The 5,984-nt window shown below is 37.8% G+C and overlaps 1 long non-coding RNA gene across 1 annotated transcript; it reads right to left on the bottom strand.

Annotated features, from left to right (window-relative positions):
* Positions 1-1,850: 1,850 nt before the first annotated feature.
* Positions 1,851-3,229, bottom strand: LOC103627149 (uncharacterized). Its single transcript, XR_553416.3, has 3 exons — positions 2,664-3,229; positions 2,324-2,418; positions 1,851-2,217 (listed from the first exon to the last, which is right to left on the bottom strand). It is a non-coding gene; the product is annotated as an uncharacterized lncRNA (long non-coding RNA).
* Between the last annotated feature and the right edge of the window lie 2,755 nt (positions 3,230-5,984).

Here is a 5,984-nt window from a genome sequence, read left to right as displayed (position 1 = left end):
TTCGGGAATCAAATAAAAAAATAAGGTCAAACAAGCAACCTAGTTAAGAATCCAATTTTTAGAAACTGGTTTATGAAAAGAACTCGTTAATGATGTTTGGAACCACCTCATTTTTTATAAACCGATTTTAGCTAGACGAGATTTTTTTTGGTTTTAAGAAACTAGGAATCTAGTTTCTACATATTAGAGCATAAACTGGTGTGTTAGGAACCACTCAACTTTTATAAACCATTTTTTAAAAAAACTGGGCGTGCTTCCAAACATGCCCTAAGAAGTGGATCACCCCATTTTTTAAAAAACAAATCATACAGTTTTCACATTGCTGTGATGAAGTGCATGATATCTTAGTTATTTGGTTGTTCTTGTCATTGTTGCTAATGTATTTGTCTAACTTCTTTATCAATACTAGTAGCTAGTGCGCGCCCAGCGCGCGAGATTAATTTATTTGTTCAAAAGTGTTTGATAGTAAAAAAGGTAGGTTTTCGTTTTATAAATAATTTTCACGAACATTCGCTCAGAGTTGTAATTAAAAAACAAAATAATAATATATATGATCCTACTTCTAAGTTTATAGATTTCATAAAATACCAAGACAAATATCGTTCAAACTTATTGTTTTGACAAACACTTTAAGATGTAAGACATCATTATTATAATACTAACAATTAATAATTTAAAATAGGGATATATCTTAAATCAAATTTGGTAGAGATATAACTATTATTTCTGTTGTGACGGGGAAACATTTGCGATACATACCTTTCAAATATAGCCCCGAAATTTATACTTTTAAACTATACAATAGTACAGATAGATTAAGATAGTGACAAAGAAGAAACTAAATTATTACATTTTCATAAAGGAGCTATCTCACTTGATTTACTCAATCATTTATAGCTGAATTACCTTTTTCTGCCGAATTACCTTTTTCTTAAAAAACGAAATAAGATGAAATATAAACATGTACGTACATATATCAACAGAAAAAAATTAAAAAAGGAAATAATAGGAAAATATTCTTTTAATAAAGAACTTACCTGCTTTTTTATTTCCTTTCTGCTAGTTAAGTCACTATCAACCTCTGCTTGAGATGTCAATAATTTAAATAACCACAAGAGAGCTGCTAAGACTATTTTCATAAGATATGTAAGAGGTGAATAATATCCTCAGTTTGGTAGAATTGAGCTGTATGCACGATCTGGTTCGGGTTATATAGCCTTCTATAAACAATGGACATCCATATTCAATATCTTACTGGCGCCTTTTTTAGAAAAAGAAAAAGAAAAAGTAACATAACAGTAAGCACACAATATTGAACCTATTTATGTTGAGATGAAGTCTCATTACTCGCATAGCACATCAATATGTCAGAAGAATACAGGAGGGGAGGCCAAGAACTGTTCTCGTCATTAGGTCTGCAAGAACCACTGAGAAGCATTGGGGTTTCGTTTGCTTCTGTTGCTCCCATAGCGGGCTACAGAAGCCTTAGAAAGTTGCCGCCTAGATATTCATCTTTCACTGGCATAAATGAGACCGACATAAATGAAATGAATATCTTTGGTTGTCAAGAGCTCATTTGAAGTATTAAGAGACTGTCAGCAATGCCAGATCACCAATGCATGCATGCTCATCAAGCCCCAGAAAATCTGCTAAAGAAGGCAGAACCTCGAAGGAGGTCTTGTCCACCTGTTTTACAAAAAATCTCCAAGCAAGAAATCCAATAAAGTTGTCTACCCTAGACGAAGAATTAGATCAAAGCCTTTTTAGGTGAAATGCCACTATGATGAGGTCTTGTAGATTACAGAGAACATAATAAGCTTAGCAAAGCAGTTCGATGTCAGCGTTATGGATTGTCCAAAGCCTCCGGGTGGCAACTCAACCTTTGTTCCACCAAGCAAAGCTGCTGCAACAGCAAGTCAGAAGGTACAGATAAAACAGAAAGAAAATCCATACCAATAATCCATCTAATTCTACAATTTTCATGCCTACCCCAATAGTTATTGGGAATAAAACACTCTACGCACGATTCAGTCAAGGAAGCAAAATCCACATAGATCTAGGCACTAAGCGAAATGAATGCACCAACCACCAATTTTTAAGAAAACCATGATACACCACATTTGTATAATGACTGGAAGGAATTTGCTGGTCCACCTTTGTTAGCTCAACTAATGCCTTGAGCCACCTTGTCGAGATGTGCATCACGGCCGCAGCAACCTGAAGACGCAAATATTCCGGTTCTTATCAGCATCGATACAAAATTGCACCACAATGGCACAATCTCACATGACAGAGGAAAAAATGAGTGGAAAAAGAACACTACCATTTGTCCAACATCTGCATTGTACTTACGATGTTGTGCTCCACCTTCCTTGGCTTAAGCCAACTCGTCGAGATGCCCATCATGGCCGCAACAACCTGAAGACGCAAGCATTCCGGTTTTCATCAGCATGGCACAAAAATTCCAGCACAAACTCACAAGGCAGAGGGAAAAAAGGAGTGAAAAAAGAACACCGTGGAAAGCGCATCACCAGATCAACGTGGACCGAGAGGTAGAAAACCAAATGAAGAAAATCAGCCGCGTGTGCGTGTGTAGAGAAGGAAGGGAATGGAAAGGGCGTGGTCCGAGACAAGACAAGACCTCGATACCTTGGTGTACTCACCTAGAATGGAATCTGTAGCGTGCCACTATACAACGACAGTACTCGCGCAGCTCCGTGCCCCGCTGCGCCTCGTCCAACGCCATCGCCTCATCCTCAGCAGAGTGGTGGGAATACAAGTTGCATACCGCGCCACCAGACGAGCTTGCCATGTCGACGGCGGTGATGGCCACCTCCATCCCTGGCACCCTCACTACTGCTCCTGGCGGCCAGGTCCGCTGCTATGCACCTCGCCACGGACCCACGGATATTTACTTCCACCTCGTGTGTGGCCGCACCGTCGCCAGTAGGAGAAGGAAAGGCGAGGCCGCGAGGAGATAGTGTCGTGGCCTGTCCCGACAACGCGATGTCGTTTGAGGGGAGGGAGGGAGGATGGACCTCCTGGCGGCTGCCCGAGTGGGCCGAGCCGCACCGCGATGATTGTTTGGGGAGGAGGGATGACGCTTCGTCGCTTCCTCCGGCGTGGCATGGAAAGTTTGAGACAGAGGGGATTGAGCTCCTGGCGACAAACTGAGTTGGCACTGCGCCGTTGTGCCGCTGTGTGTGACTTTTTTTTCAGGTGAAAGTAAGGGGGTGGGGGTTCGCGATGCTTCTAGTTATAGGACACCAACGACGCCAGGTGTCGGTGGATAGAGGATACCACGCGAAGTCGGACACAAGATGCTTGATATTGAACGTTGATTGGCCATCGGACGGTAGTCAACCTGTGGCTCAACGTAGTGGGAGAGTTGCTCCCGTGGTTAATATAGTAAATAAATAAATAGTAGGCAGTTCTCTTGCTCAAATCATAGAAACGGGACTCAGCAATCTCTCTGTCAGGGATGAAGACTGATATTTAATCACATATCACTTTTTTGGTTTTTTCTTTGATTGTGAATAAATAGAATATAGAATCTGTTATGCAAATTCGTATTATTGTTTTTAGCATTGAGTTTGTAAAGATTTTGTAAAAGGTAAACATTAGATATGTTTTTTACATTTTTTTATTGTATGGAGCAAATCATGCATAAAACAATTTACGCAAATTTTTATTCTTAATTATAGTAATGTGCTTGATAACATAAGAAAAACAATATCAAATTTCATACATATCTACTTTAAAATATTAAATTTATTCTAATAATTTAGATATCCGCTTTCATCCCTCTTAGAGACATTTTTTGGTCCAAATACCTATTCCTTTTTAATATAAGTTGGTATAAAGCTTAAAATTGCTCTGAGCAATTCAATCTACTTTGATAAATAGCCATGCCATTCACTGGTGAGTAGGAAATGAAATTTACTTCTAGTCTTCGAGAAGATATCGGCATTATCTCCTGATGATTTCTATATTATAACATAAAAAGGAGCAGTTTCTTTTTGTAAAAGTTTGTACTATTTTAAGTAAACACTTCTAATCAAATCAGTTTGTCTCAAATAACAAAGACGTTGAAAAGCCCTCCAAAAGTTAAGCCAAACAAACAAGATCATCAAAAATATATGAAAAAACCAAATTACTCGTCCAAATTTGACCTATATCTATATGCCCTCATAAGCTAACATCTAATTTGGTTTACTCAACTATTTTAGTGGGCAAACTTTATTTTTTTATTTCTCTAAGTACAAGTTGGGGTTTAAACTTTAAATTTTGTCTAACAAATAACATCTAATTTATATAAAAAAGGTACGTCACTTTTTATCATCATTTCAATAATATGCCATATATAGTATTATATTTGTTCTATATATAAACTTGTGACTTAATTTAAAATAGATGGAGTAATAAATTAACACTAGAGGTACAAAATTTATGCAAAATAATGATAAAAATCTATATTTCATTTAGGAAGTAAAAGTAAACCTATATGCAAAGAAAATAGAAACAAATATGTTGAGGGTGCAGACTAATATGCAGAGAAAATACAAATAAATCTTGTTGAGGGGTGCAGATTGAAAATACACCGAGGGAGTTAATCAAACCCAACTGTTAGATTCAGGGCTGGTTCTAGCATTTTGATTTTGAGCGAAAACTAATAGGAGGCATCTTCCATCTCTCTCTATCTAAAATGAAAATGAAAATTATAGTCACTTGATATCAAATTGAAAATTTTCTTCTGACATTTTGCACTTGATATCACTTGGTGTCTAGTAAGATAAGAGTATGAATCAAAATTTCAGACTTTAGATCCTATACTAGAGCAGTGACTTTGAACTCTAGCTCTCCAACTTTTTCGAGAGAAATCTGATTCTCAGGATTAGGCCACCCACCTTGCACAACGCCTCCGCGAACTGCTCGTGCAATGATAGGTGAGTCACAAACCCCGTGTTAGAAAATTGATGAACCTAAGGTGATGTGATGTGTGTCGGGCAATGCAACTAGCTTAGATCATGAACCCCGTGTTAGGAAAGATGTATTGGTTCAGTCTCTTGGCGAATGTGCCCACAAAAATTAACACCACAACGTGTGGCGGCGCGGAATTAGGGCAGTATCCCGCGGCACGAGGGTGTCGATTCATTTCTCATCTTCAGATATATGATATACCATATACTTCGTGTATACTTGATACTTAGGGCCAGGGCCCTATACCTTTGAGGGTCCAAGCTGGCTGCCCCCTTGCCCACCATATAGGACTGGCCTTGGTTAGTTTATATGATTATTCGAATGTAGGACAAAATTAAGAGTAATTTATACTTCTCTTGAAACATATTATAGAACCTAATGAAAATGTTACTATATTAAAAATAATTGGCTTAAAAAGAAGAGAGTGTATTAAGTGCAACTATATATATTAGTGCAACTTACAATCAAGATATAAGAATGAAGGTGAAAGAATATAAAAACATGAAGAGAGGAAGTAAAAATGTTATTTTAAAAACATTTTTAAAAATAATCTCACACTTTTTTAATGTTTAAATTGCACGTTTGCACTAATGTACATTAGTTACACCTACACCTGATATGTTCAAACAAAAGGAAATTGGAACAACTTTAGTCATTGGTCCCATCTTCTAATAAACCAATAAATTTGTAGATGATAGCTAGTACTATTAGGGTAGGTACAAGATCTTGGATAAAGTTGTTTAGTTTAGTGTCAAAGTTGGGACAAGACCATCCCCAGAAAAATATTTCCGGTTGATTTTGTCCCTTCTGTCCCTAAAAAATTGGCGGACGAATCTGTCCCCTGAGGAATGAGGCTCCTCACATCCCACACATGCACATTTATTCCTCACGTCTCCATCCCTCCAACCAAACAAAGGATGGGATCAATCCATCCGTACCTACCCCTCAACCAAACAGAAACAGTGGTCCTCTCGTCTCTCCAACCAAATAAGACTAGGGATCAT

This window comes from Zea mays, chromosome 5 (assembly GCF_902167145.1).
Source record: "Zea mays cultivar B73 chromosome 5, Zm-B73-REFERENCE-NAM-5.0, whole genome shotgun sequence".
Taxonomy (NCBI): domain Eukaryota; kingdom Viridiplantae; phylum Streptophyta; class Magnoliopsida; order Poales; family Poaceae; genus Zea; species Zea mays.
This window is presented reverse-complemented; position numbering and strand designations above follow the sequence as displayed.